We start from the raw sequence: 14,682 nt of genomic DNA on the forward strand, positions 1-14,682 counted from the left end.
TTGATATGAAGACGTATATATATATATATATATATATATATATATATATATATATATATATATATATATATATATATATATATATATATATATATATATATATATATATAAAATAGATGAAATAGAGAATGTGGAAAAATCCCCTTACGAACAATTCACACATCCACCATTTCGGGCTGGGAAAAATTTTTCGAATAGAATCAAAGATCCAAACACCAGTTCTTAGAAATGTGTTTCGCCCTCTTCAACCTCTCTGGGCTGGTCGGTAAAGACAAGAGGTTGAATATCTTTAGACACATTCTAATCAAAAAACAACATTCGAGACCTAGACATAGAAGGTGCGTAAGTCTACGGCAAATCCGACAATGACAGTCTCAAGTTTTAATTCCCTAATTACTTAAAGTAAGTAAAATATATGTTTAAAAACATAAGATGTAGATCTTTGAAACACACTCAGTGAACCAAAGATCCAAGGTTATTGGTTTAACGACCACTCGTACGAAATCAAATAGATGAAATAGAGAATGTGGAAAAATCCCCTTACGAACAATTCACACATCCACCATTTCGGGCTGGGAAAAATTTTTCGAATAGAATCAAAGATCCAAACACCAGTTCTTAGAAATGTGTTTCGCCCTCTTCAACCTCTCTGGGCTCGTCGGTAAAGACAAGAGGTTGAATATCTTTAGACACATTCTAATCAAAAAACAACATTCGAGACCTAGACATAGAAGGTGCGTAAGTCTACGGCAAATCCGACAATGACAGTCTCAAGTTTTAATTCCCTAATTACTTAAAGTAAGTAAAATATATGTTTAAAAACATAAGATGTAGATCTTTGAAACACACTCAGTGAACCAAAGATCCAAGGTTATTGGTTTAACGACCACTCGTACGAAATCAAATAGATGAAATAGAGAATGTGGAAAAATCCCCTTACGAACAATTCACACATCCACCATTTCGGGCTGGGAAAAATTTTTCGAATAGAATCAAAGATCCAAACACCAGTTCTTAGAAATGTGTTTCGCCCTCTTCAACCTCTCTGGGCTCGTCGGTAAAGACAAGAGGTTGAATATCTTTAGACACATTCTAATCAAAAAACAACATTCGAGACCTAGACATAGAAGGTGCGTAAGTCTACGGCAAATCCGACAATGACAGTCTCAAGTTTTAATTCCCTAATTACTTAAAGTAAGTAAAATATATGTTTAAAAACATAAGATGTAGATCTTTGAAACACACTCAGTGAACCAAAGATCCAAGGTTATTGGTTTAACGACCACTCGTACGAAATCAAATAGATGAAATAGAGAATGTGGAAAAATCCCCTTACGAACAATTCACACATCCACCATTTCGGGCTGGGAAAAATTTTTCGAATAGAATCAAAGATCCAAACACCAGTTCTTAGAAATGTGTTTCGCCCTCTTCAACCTCTCTGGGCTCGTCGGTAAAGACAAGAGGTTGAATATCTTTAGACACATTCTAATCAAAAAACAACATTCGAGACCTAGACATAGAAGGTGCGTAAGTCTACGGCAAATCCGACAATGACAGTCTCAAGTTTTAATTCCCTAATTACTTAAAGTAAGTAAAATATATGTTTAAAAACATAAGATGTAGATCTTTGAAACACACTCAGTGAACCAAAGATCCAAGGTTATTGGTTTAACGACCACTCGTACGAAATCAAATAGATGAAATAGAGAATGTGGAAAAATCCCCTTACGAACAATTCACACATCCACCATTTCGGGCTGGGAAAAATTTTTCGAATAGAATCAAAGATCCAAACACCAGTTCTTAGAAATGTGTTTCGCCCTCTTCAACCTCTCTGGGCTCGTCGGTAAAGACAAGAGGTTGAATATCTTTAGACACATTGTAATCAAAAAACAACATTCGAGACCTAGACATATGTAGAAGGTGCGTAAGTCTACGGCAAATCCGACAATGACAGTCTCAAGTTTTAATTCCCTAATTACTTAAAGTAAGTAAAATATATGTTTAAAAACATAAGATGTAGATCTTTGAAACACACTCAGTGAACCAAAGATCCAAGGTTATTGGTTTAACGACCACTCGTACGAAATCAAATAGATGAAATAGAGAATGTGGAAAAATCCCCTTACGAACAATTCACACATCCACCATTTCGGGCTGGGAAAAATTTTTCGAATAGAATCAAAGATCCAAACACCAGTTCTTAGAAATGTGTTTCGCCCTCTTCAACCTCTCTGGGCTCGTCGGTAAAGACAAGAGGTTGAATATCTTTAGACACATTCTAATCAAAAAACAACATTCGAGACCTAGACATAGAAGGTGCGTAAGTCTACGGCAAATCCGACAATGACAGTCTCAAGTTTTAATTCCCTAATTACTTAAAGTAAGTAAAATATATGTTTAAAAACATAAGATGTAGATCTTTGAAACACACTCAGTGAACCAAAGATCCAAGGTTATTGGTTTAACGACCACTCGTACGAAATCAAATAGATGAAATAGAGAATGTGGAAAAATCCCCTTACGAACAATTCACACATCCACCATTTCGAGCTGGGAAAAATTTTTCGAATAGAATCAAAGATCCAAACACCAGTTCTTAGAAATGTGTTTCGCCCTCTTCAACCTCTCTGGGCTCGTCGGTAAAGACAAGAGGGTGAATATCTTTAGACACATTCTAATCAAAAAACAACATTCGAGACCTAGACATAGAAGACTGTCATTGTCGGATTTGCCGTAGACTTACGCACCTTCTATGTCTAGGTCTCGAATGTTGTTTTTTGATTAGAATGTGTCTAAAGATATTCAACCTCTTGTCTTTACCGACGAGCCCAGAGAGGTTGAAGAGGGCGAAACACATTTCTAAGAACTGGTGTTTGGATCTTTGATTCTATTCGAAAAATTTTTCCCAGCCCGAAATGGTGGATGTGTGAATTGTTCGTAAGGGGATTTTTCCACATTCTCTATTTCATCTATTTGATTTCGTACGAGTGGTCGTTAAATCAATAACCTTGGATCTTTGGTTCACTGAGTGTGTTTCAAAGATCTACATCTTATGTTTTTAAACATATATTTTACTTACTTTAAGTAATTAGGGAATTAAAACTTGAGACTGTCATTGTCGGATTTGCCGTAGACTTACGCACCTTCTATGTCTAGGTCTCGAATGTTGTTTTTTGATTAGAATGTGTCTAAAGATATTCAACCTCTTGTCTTTACCGACGAGCCCAGAGAGGTTGAAGAGGGCGAAACACATTTCTAAGAACTGGTATTTGGATCTTTGATTCTATTCGAAAAAATTTTTCCCAGCCCGAAATGGTGGATGTGTGAATTGTTCGTAAGGGGATTTTTCCACATTCTCTATTTCATCTATTTGATTTCGTACGAGTGGTCGTTAAACCAATAACCTTGGATCTTTGGTTCACTGAGTGTGTTTCAAAGATCTACATCTTATGTTTTTAAACATATATTTTACTTACTTTAAGTAATTAGGGAATTAAAACTTGAGACTGTCATTGTCGGATTTGCCGTAGACTTACGCACCTTCTATGTCTAGGTCTCGAATGTTGTTTTTTGATTAGAATGTGTCTAAAGATATTCAACCTCTTGTCTTTACCGACGAGCCCAGAGAGGTTGAAGAGGGCGAAACACATTTCTAAGAACTGGTGTTTGGATCTTTGATTCTATTCGAAAAATTTTTCCCAGCCCGAAATAGTGGATGTGTGAATTGTTCGTAAGGGGATTTTTCCACATTCTCTATTTCATCTATTTGATTTCGTACGAGTGGTCGTTAAACCAATAACCTTGGATCTTTGGTTCACTGAGTGTGTTTCAAAGATCTACATCTTATGTTTTTAAACATATATTTTACTTACTTTAAGTAATTAGGGAATTAAAACTTGAGACTGTCATTGTCGGATTTGCCGTAGACTTACGCACCTTCTATGTCTAGGTCTCGAATGTTGTTTTTTGATTAGAATGTGTCTAAAGATATTCAACCTCTTGTCTTTACCGACGAGCCCAGAGAGGTTGAAGAGGGCGAAACACATTTCTAAGAACTGGTGTTTGGATCTTTGATTCTATTCGAAAAATTTTTCCCAGCCCGAAATGGTGGATGTGTGAATTGTTCGTAAGGGGATTTTTCCACATTCTCTATTTCATCTATTTGATTTCGTACGAGTGGTCGTTAAACCAATAACCTTGGATCTTTGGTTCACTGAGTGTGTTTCAAAGATCTACATCTTATGTTTTTAAACATATATTTTACTTACTTTAAGTAATTAGGGAATTAAAACTTGAGACTGTCATTGTCGGATTTGCCGTAGACTTACGCACCTTCTATGTCTAGGTCTCGAATGTTGTTTTTTGATTAGAATGTGTCTAAAGATATTCAACCTCTTGTCTTTACCGACGAGCCCAGAGAGGTTGAAGAGGGCGAAACACATTTCTAAGAACTGGTGTTTGGATCTTTGATTCTATTCGAAAAATTTTTCCCAGCCCGAAATGGTGGATGTGTGAATTGTTCGTAAGGGGATTTTTCCACATTCTCTATTTCATCTATTTGATTTCGTACGAGTGGTCGTTAAACCAATAACCTTGGATCTTTGGTTCACTGAGTGTGTTTCAAAGATCTACATCTTATGTTTTTAAACATATATTTTACTTACTTTAAGTAATTAGGGAATTAAAACTTGAGACTGTCATTGTCGGATTTGCCGTAGACTTACGCACCTTCTACATATGTCTAGGTCTCGAATGTTGTTTTTTGATTAGAATGTGTCTAAAGATATTCAACCTCTTGTCTTTACCGACGAGCCCAGAGAGGTTGAAGAGGGCGAAACACATTTCTAAGAACTGGTGTTTGGATCTTTGATTCTATTCGAAAAATTTTTCCCAGCCCGAAATGGTGGATGTGTGAATTGTTCGTAAGGGGATTTTTCCACATTCTCTATTTCATCTATTTGATTTCGTACGAGTGGTCGTTAAACCAATAACCTTGGATCTTTGGTTCACTGAGTGTGTTTCAAAGATCTACATCTTATGTTTTTAAACATATATTTTACTTACTTTAAGTAATTAGGGAATTAAAACTTGAGACTGTCATTGTCGGATTTGCCGTAGACTTACGCACCTTCTATGTCTAGGTCTCGAATGTTGTTTTTTGATTAGAATGTGTCTAAAGATATTCAACCTCTTGTCTTTACCGACGAGCCCAGAGAGGTTGAAGAGGGCGAAACACATTTCTAAGAACTGGTGTTTGGATCTTTGATTCTATTCGAAAAATTTTTCCCAGCCCGAAATGGTGGATGTGTGAATTGTTCGTAAGGGGATTTTTCCACATTCTCTATTTCATCTATTTGATTTCGTACGAGTGGTCGTTAAACCAATAACCTTGGATCTTTGGTTCACTGAGTGTGTTTCAAAGATCTACATCTTATGTTTTTAAACATATATTTTACTTACTTTAAGTAATTAGGGAATTAAAACTTGAGACTGTCATTGTCGGATTTGCCGTAGACTTACGCACCTTCTATGTCTAGGTCTCGAATGTTGTTTTTTGATTAGAATGTGTCTAAAGATATTCAACCTCTTGTCTTTACCGACGAGCCCAGAGAGGTTGAAGAGGGCGAAACACATTTCTAAGAACTGGTGTTTGGATCTTTGATTCTATTCGAAAAATTTTTCCCAGCCCGAAATGGTGGATGTGTGAATTGTTCGTAAGGGGATTTTTCCACATTCTCTATTTCATCTATTTGATTTCGTACGAGTGGTCGTTAAACCAATAACCTTGGATCTTTGGTTCACTGAGTGTGTTTCAAAGATCTACATCTTATGTTTTTAAACATATATTTTACTTACTTTAAGTAATTAGGGAATTAAAACTTGAGACTGTCATTGTCGGATTTGCCGTAGACTTACGCACCTTCTATGTCTAGGTCTCGAATGTTGTTTTTTGATTAGAATGTGTCTAAAGATATTCAACCTCTTGTCTTTACCGACGAGCCCAGAGAGGTTGAAGAGGGCGAAACACATTTCTAAGAACTGGTGTTTGGATCTTTGATTCTATTCGAAAAATTTTTCCCAGCCCGAAATGGTGGATGTGTGAATTGTTCGTAAGGGGATTTTTCCACATTCTCTATTTCATCTATTTGATTTCGTACGAGTGGTCGTTAAACCAATAACCTTGGATCTTTGGTTCACTGAGTGTGTTTCAAAGATCTACATCTTATGTTTTTAAACATATATTTTACTTACTTTAAGTAATTAGGGAATTAAAACTTGAGACTGTCATTGTCGGATTTGCCGTAGACTTACGCACCTTCTACATATGTCTAGGTCTCGAATGTTGTTTTTTGATTAGAATGTGTCTAAAGATATTCAACCTCTTGTCTTTACCGACGAGCCCAGAGAGGTTGAAGAGGGCGAAACACATTTCTAAGAACTGGTGTTTGGATCTTTGATTCTATTCGAAAAATTTTTCCCAGCCCGAAATGGTGGATGTGTGAATTGTTCGTAAGGGGATTTTTCCACATTCTCTATTTCATCTATTTGATTTCGTACGAGTGGTCGTTAAACCAATAACCTTGGATCTTTGGTTCACTGAGTGTGTTTCAAAGATCTACATCTTATGTTTTTAAACATATATTTTACTTACTTTAAGTAATTAGGGAATTAAAACTTGAGACTGTCATTGTCGGATTTGCCGTAGACTTACGCACCTTCTATGTCTAGGTCTCGAATGTTGTTTTTTGATTAGAATGTGTCTAAAGATATTCAACCTCTTGTCTTTACCGACGAGCCCAGAGAGGTTGAAGAGGGCGAAACACATTTCTAAGAACTGGTGTTTGGATCTTTGATTCTATTCGAAAAATTTTTCCCAGCCCGAAATAGTGGATGTGTGAATTGTTCGTAAGGGGATTTTTCCACATTCTCTATTTCATCTATTTGATTTCGTACGAGTGGTCGTTAAACCAATAACCTTGGATCTTTGGTTCACTGAGTGTGTTTCAAAGATCTACATCTTATGTTTTTAAACATATATTTTACTTACTTTAAGTAATTAGGGAATTAAAACTTGAGACTGTCATTGTCGGATTTGCCGTAGACTTACGCACCTTCTATGTCTAGGTCTCGAATGTTGTTTTTTGATTAGAATGTGTCTAAAGATATTCAACCTCTTGTCTTTACCGACGAGCCCAGAGAGGTTGAAGAGGGCGAAACACATTTCTAAGAACTGGTGTTTGGATCTTTGATTCTATTCGAAAAATTTTTCCCAGCCCGAAATGGTGGATGTGTGAATTGTTCGTAAGGGGATTTTTCCACATTCTCTATTTCATCTATTTGATTTCGTACGAGTGGTCGTTAAACCAATAACCTTGGATCTTTGGTTCACTGAGTGTGTTTCAAAGATCTACATCTTATGTTTTTAAACAGATATTTTACTTACTTTAAGTAATTAGGGAATTAAAACTTGAGACTGTCATTGTCGGATTTGCCGTAGACTTACGCACCTTCTATGTCTAGGTCTCGAATGTTGTTTTTTGATTAGAATGTGTCTAAAGATATTCAACCTCTTGTCTTTACCGACGAGCCCAGAGAGGTTGAAGAGGGCGAAACACATTTCTAAGAACTGGTGTTTGGATCTTTGATTCTATTCGAAAAATTTTTCCCAGCCCGAAATGGTGGATGTGTGAATTGTTCGTAAGGGGATTTTTCCACATTCTCTATTTCATCTATTTGATTTCGTACGAGTGGTCGTTAAACCAATAACCTTGGATCTTTGGTTCACTGAGTGTGTTTCAAAGATCTACATCTTATGTTTTTAAACATATATTTTACTTACTTTAAGTAATTAGGGAATTAAAACTTGAGACTGTCATTGTCGGATTTGCCGTAGACTTACGCACCTTCTACATATGTCTAGGTCTCGAATGTTGTTTTTTGATTAGAATGTGTCTAAAGATATTCAACCTCTTGTCTTTACCGACGAGCCCAGAGAGGTTGAAGAGGGCGAAACACATTTCTAAGAACTGGTGTTTGGATCTTTGATTCTATTCGAAAAATTTTTCCCAGCCCGAAATGGTGGATGTGTGAATTGTTCGTAAGGGGATTTTTCCACATTCTCTATTTCATCTATTTGATTTCGTACGAGTGGTCGTTAAACCAATAACCTTGGATCTTTGGTTCACTGAGTGTGTTTCAAAGATCTACATCTTATGTTTTTAAACATATATTTTACTTACTTTAAGTAATTAGGGAATTAAAACTTGAGACTGTCATTGTCGGATTTGCCGTAGACTTACGCACCTTCTATGTCTAGGTCTCGAATGTTGTTTTTTGATTAGAATGTGTCTAAAGATATTCAACCTCTTGTCTTTACCGACGAGCCCAGAGAGGTTGAAGAGGGCGAAACACATTTCTAAGAACTGGTGTTTGGATCTTTGATTCTATTCGAAAAATTTTTCCCAGCCCGAAATAGTGGATGTGTGAATTGTTCGTAAGGGGATTTTTCCACATTCTCTATTTCATCTATTTGATTTCGTACGAGTGGTCGTTAAACCAATAACCTTGGATCTTTGGTTCACTGAGTGTGTTTCAAAGATCTACATCTTATGTTTTTAAACATATATTTTACTTACTTTAAGTAATTAGGGAATTAAAACTTGAGACTGTCATTGTCGGATTTGCCGTAGACTTACGCACCTTCTATGTCTAGGTCTCGAATGTTGTTTTTTGATTAGAATGTGTCTAAAGATATTCAACCTCTTGTCTTTACCGACGAGCCCAGAGAGGTTGAAGAGGGCGAAACACATTTCTAAGAACTGGTGTTTGGATCTTTGATTCTATTCGAAAAATTTTTCCCAGCCCGAAATGGTGGATGTGTGAATTGTTCGTAAGGGGATTTTTCCACATTCTCTATTTCATCTATTTGATTTCGTACGAGTGGTCGTTAAACCAATAACCTTGGATCTTTGGTTCACTGAGTGTGTTTCAAAGATCTACATCTTATGTTTTTAAACAGATATTTTACTTACTTTAAGTAATTAGGGAATTAAAACTTGAGACTGTCATTGTCGGATTTGCCGTAGACTTACGCACCTTCTATGTCTAGGTCTCGAATGTTGTTTTTTGATTAGAATGTGTCTAAAGATATTCAACCTCTTGTCTTTACCGACGAGCCCAGAGAGGTTGAAGAGGGCGAAACACATTTCTAAGAACTGGTGTTTGGATCTTTGATTCTATTCGAAAAATTTTTCCCAGCCCGAAATGGTGGATGTGTGAATTGTTCGTAAGGGGATTTTTCCACATTCTCTATTTCATCTATTTGATTTCGTACGAGTGGTCGTTAAACCAATAACCTTGGATCTTTGGTTCACTGAGTGTGTTTCAAAGATCTACATCTTATGTTTTTAAACATATATTTTACTTACTTTAAGTAATTAGGGAATTAAAACTTGAGACTGTCATTGTCGGATTTGCCGTAGACTTACGCACCTTCTACATATGTCTAGGTCTCGAATGTTGTTTTTTGATTAGAATGTGTCTAAAGATATTCAACCTCTTGTCTTTACCGACGAGCCCAGAGAGGTTGAAGAGGGCGAAACACATTTCTAAGAACTGGTGTTTGGATCTTTGATTCTATTCGAAAAATTTTTCCCAGCCCGAAATGGTGGATGTGTGAATTGTTCGTAAGGGGATTTTTCCACATTCTCTATTTCATCTATTTGATTTCGTACGAGTGGTCGTTAAACCAATAACCTTGGATCTTTGGTTCACTGAGTGTGTTTCAAAGATCTACATCTTATGTTTTTAAACATATATTTTACTTACTTTAAGTAATTAGGGAATTAAAACTTGAGACTGTCATTGTCGGATTTGCCGTAGACTTACGCACCTTCTACATATGTCTAGGTCTCGAATGTTGTTTTTTGATTAGAATGTGTCTAAAGATATTCAACCTCTTGTCTTTACCGACGAGCCCAGAGAGGTTGAAGAGGGCGAAACACATTTCTAAGAACTGGTGTTTGGATCTTTGATTCTATTCGAAAAATTTTTCCCAGCCCGAAATGGTGGATGTGTGAATTGTTCGTAAGGGGATTTTTCCACATTCTCTATTTCATCTATTTGATTTCGTACGAGTGGTCGTTAAACCAATAACCTTGGATCTTTGGTTCACTGAGTGTGTTTCAAAGATCTACATCTTATGTTTTTAAACATATATTTTACTTACTTTAAGTAATTAGGGAATTAAAACTTGAGACTGTCATTGTCGGATTTGCCGTAGACTTACGCACCTTCTATGTCTAGGTCTCGAATGTTGTTTTTTGATTAGAATGTGTCTAAAGATATTCAACCTCTTGTCTTTACCGACGAGCCCAGAGAGGTTGAAGAGGGCGAAACACATTTCTAAGAACTGGTGTTTGGATCTTTGATTCTATTCGAAAAATTTTTCCCAGCCCGAAATAGTGGATGTGTGAATTGTTCGTAAGGGGATTTTTCCACATTCTCTATTTCATCTATTTGATTTCGTACGAGTGGTCGTTAAACCAATAACCTTGGATCTTTGGTTCACTGAGTGTGTTTCAAAGATCTACATCTTATGTTTTTAAACATATATTTTACTTACTTTAAGTAATTAGGGAATTAAAACTTGAGACTGTCATTGTCGGATTTGCCGTAGACTTACGCACCTTCTATGTCTAGGTCTCGAATGTTGTTTTTTGATTAGAATGTGTCTAAAGATATTCAACCTCTTGTCTTTACCGACGAGCCCAGAGAGGTTGAAGAGGGCGAAACACATTTCTAAGAACTGGTGTTTGGATCTTTGATTCTATTCGAAAAATTTTTCCCAGCCCGAAATGGTGGATGTGTGAATTGTTCGTAAGGGGATTTTTCCACATTCTCTATTTCATCTATTTGATTTCGTACGAGTGGTCGTTAAACCAATAACCTTGGATCTTTGGTTCACTGAGTGTGTTTCAAAGATCTACATCTTATGTTTTTAAACATATATTTTACTTACTTTAAGTAATTAGGGAATTAAAACTTGAGACTGTCATTGTCGGATTTGCCGTAGACTTACGCACCTTGTATGTCTAGGTCTCGAATGTTGTTTTTTGATTAGAATGTGTCTAAAGATATTCAACCTCTTGTCTTTACCGACGAGCCCAGAGAGGTTGAAGAGGGCGAAACACATTTCTAAGAACTGGTGTTTGGATCTTTGATTCTATTCGAAAAATTTTTCCCAGCCCGAAATGGTGGATGTGTGAATTGTTCGTAAGGGGATTTTTCCACATTCTCTATTTCATCTATTTGATTTCGTACGAGTGGTCGTTAAACCAATAACCTTGGATCTTTGGTTCACTGAGTGTGTTTCAAAGATCTACATCTTATGTTTTTAAACATATATTTTACTTACTTTAAGTAATTAGGGAATTAAAACTTGAGACTGTCATTGTCGGATTTGCCGTAGACTTACGCACCTTCTACATATGTCTAGGTCTCGAATGTTGTTTTTTGATTAGAATGTGTCTAAAGATATTCAACCTCTTGTCTTTACCGACGAGCCCAGAGAGGTTGAAGAGGGCGAAACACATTTCTAAGAACTGGTGTTTGGATCTTTGATTCTATTCGAAAAATTTTTCCCAGCCCGAAATGGTGGATGTGTGAATTGTTCGTAAGGGGATTTTTCCACATTCTCTATTTCATCTATTTGATTTCGTACGAGTGGTCGTTAAACCAATAACCTTGGATCTTTGGTTCACTGAGTGTGTTTCAAAGATCTACATCTTATGTTTTTAAACATATATTTTACTTACTTTAAGTAATTAGGGAATTAAAACTTGAGACTGTCATTGTCGGATTTGCCGTAGACTTACGCACCTTCTATGTCTAGGTCTCGAATGTTGTTTTTTGATTAGAATGTGTCTAAAGATATTCAACCTCTTGTCTTTACCGACGAGCCCAGAGAGGTTGAAGAGGGCGAAACACATTTCTAAGAACTGGTGTTTGGATCTTTGATTCTATTCGAAAAATTTTTCCCAGCCCGAAATGGTGGATGTGTGAATTGTTCGTAAGGGGATTTTTCCACATTCTCTATTTCATCTATTTGATTTCGTACGAGTGGTCGTTAAACCAATAACCTTGGATCTTTGGTTCACTGAGTGTGTTTCAAAGATCTACATCTTATGTTTTTAAACATATATTTTACTTACTTTAAGTAATTAGGGAATTAAAACTTGAGACTGTCATTGTCGGATTTGCCGTAGACTTACGCACCTTCTATGTCTAGGTCTCGAATGTTGTTTTTTGATTAGAATGTGTCTAAAGATATTCAACCTCTTGTCTTTACCGACGAGCCCAGAGAGGTTGAAGAGGGCGAAACACATTTCTAAGAACTGGTGTTTGGATCTTTGATTCTATTCGAAAAATTTTTCCCAGCCCGAAATAGTGGATGTGTGAATTGTTCGTAAGGGGATTTTTCCACATTCTCTATTTCATCTATTTGATTTCGTACGAGTGGTCGTTAAACCAATAACCTTGGATCTTTGGTTCACTGAGTGTGTTTCAAAGATCTACATCTTATGTTTTTAAACATATATTTTACTTACTTTAAGTAATTAGGGAATTAAAACTTGAGACTGTCATTGTCGGATTTGCCGTAGACTTACGCACCTTCTATGTCTAGGTCTCGAATGTTGTTTTTTGATTAGAATGTGTCTAAAGATATTCAACCTCTTGTCTTTACCGACGAGCCCAGAGAGGTTGAAGAGGGCGAAACACATTTCTAAGAACTGGTGTTTGGATCTTTGATTCTATTCGAAAAATTTTTCCCAGCCCGAAATGGTGGATGTGTGAATTGTTCGTAAGGGGATTTTTCCACATTCTCTATTTCATCTATTTGATTTCGTACGAGTGGTCGTTAAACCAATAACCTTGGATCTTTGGTTCACTGAGTGTGTTTCAAAGATCTACATCTTATGTTTTTAAACATATATTTTACTTACTTTAAGTAATTAGGGAATTAAAACTTGAGACTGTCATTGTCGGATTTGCCGTAGACTTACGCACCTTCTATGTCTAGGTCTCGAATGTTGTTTTTTGATTAGAATGTGTCTAAAGATATTCAACCTCTTGTCTTTACCGACGAGCCCAGAGAGGTTGAAGAGGGCGAAACACATTTCTAAGAACTGGTGTTTGGATCTTTGATTCTATTCGAAAAATTTTTCCCAGCCCGAAATGGTGGATGTGTGAATTGTTCGTAAGGGGATTTTTCCACATTCTCTATTTCATCTATTTGATTTCGTACGAGTGGTCGTTAAACCAATAACCTTGGATCTTTGGTTCACTGAGTGTGTTTCAAAGATCTACATCTTATGTTTTTAAACATATATTTTACTTACTTTAAGTAATTAGGGAATTAAAACTTGAGACTGTCATTGTCGGATTTGCCGTAGACTTACGCACCTTCTACATATGTCTAGGTCTCGAATGTTGTTTTTTGATTAGAATGTGTCTAAAGATATTCAACCTCTTGTCTTTACCGACGAGCCCAGAGAGGTTGAAGAGGGCGAAACACATTTCTAAGAACTGGTGTTTGGATCTTTGATTCTATTCGAAAAATTTTTCCCAGCCCGAAATGGTGGATGTGTGAATTGTTCGTAAGGGGATTTTTCCACATTCTCTATTTCATCTATTTGATTTCGTACGAGTGGTCGTTAAACCAATAACCTTGGATCTTTGGTTCACTGAGTGTGTTTCAAAGATCTACATCTTATGTTTTTAAACATATATTTTACTTACTTTAAGTAATTAGGGAATTAAAACTTGAGACTGTCATTGTCGGATTTGCCGTAGACTTACGCACCTTCTACATATGTCTAGGTCTCGAATGTTGTTTTTTGATTAGAATGTGTCTAAAGATATTCAACCTCTTGTCTTTACCGACGAGCCCAGAGAGGTTGAAGAGGGCGAAACACATTTCTAAGAACTGGTGTTTGGATCTTTGATTCTATTCGAAAAATTTTTCCCAGCCCGAAATGGTGGATGTGTGAATTGTTCGTAAGGGGATTTTTCCACATTCTCTATTTCATCTATTTGATTTCGTACGAGTGGTCGTTAAACCAATAACCTTGGATCTTTGGTTCACTGAGTGTGTTTCAAAGATCTACATCTTATGTTTTTAAACATATATTTTACTTACTTTAAGTAATTAGGGAATTAAAACTTGAGACTGTCATTGTCGGATTTGCCGTAGACTTACGCACCTTCTATGTCTAGGTCTCGAATGTTGTTTTTTGATTAGAATGTGTCTAAAGATATTCAACCTCTTGTCTTTACCGACGAGCCCAGAGAGGTTGAAGAGGGCGAAACACATTTCTAAGAACTGGTGTTTGGATCTTTGATTCTATTCGAAAAATTTTTCCCAGCCCGAAATAGTGGATGTGTGAATTGTTCGTAAGGGGATTTTTCCACATTCTCTATTTCATCTATTTGATTTCGTACGAGTGGTCGTTAAACCAATAACCTTGGATCTTTGGTTCACTGAGTGTGTTTCAAAGATCTACATCTTATGTTTTTAAACATATATTTTACTTACTTTAAGTAATTAGGGAATTAAAACTTGAGACTGTCATTGTCGGATTTGCCGTAGACTTACGCACCTTCTATGTCTAGGTC

The 14,682-nt window shown here is 36.4% G+C and overlaps 1 protein-coding gene across 1 annotated transcript in view; it reads right to left on the minus strand.

The window, feature by feature from the left end:
- Positions 1 to 14,682, minus strand: part of LOC114345298 (uncharacterized) — a 436,109-nt gene that overhangs the window by 116,008 nt on the left and 305,419 nt on the right. The gene's annotated exons all lie outside the window — the stretch shown is intronic.

Source organism: Diabrotica virgifera, chromosome 3, assembly GCF_917563875.1.
Source record: "Diabrotica virgifera virgifera chromosome 3, PGI_DIABVI_V3a".
In the NCBI taxonomy this organism is placed as follows: Eukaryota; Metazoa; Arthropoda; class Insecta; order Coleoptera; family Chrysomelidae; genus Diabrotica; species Diabrotica virgifera.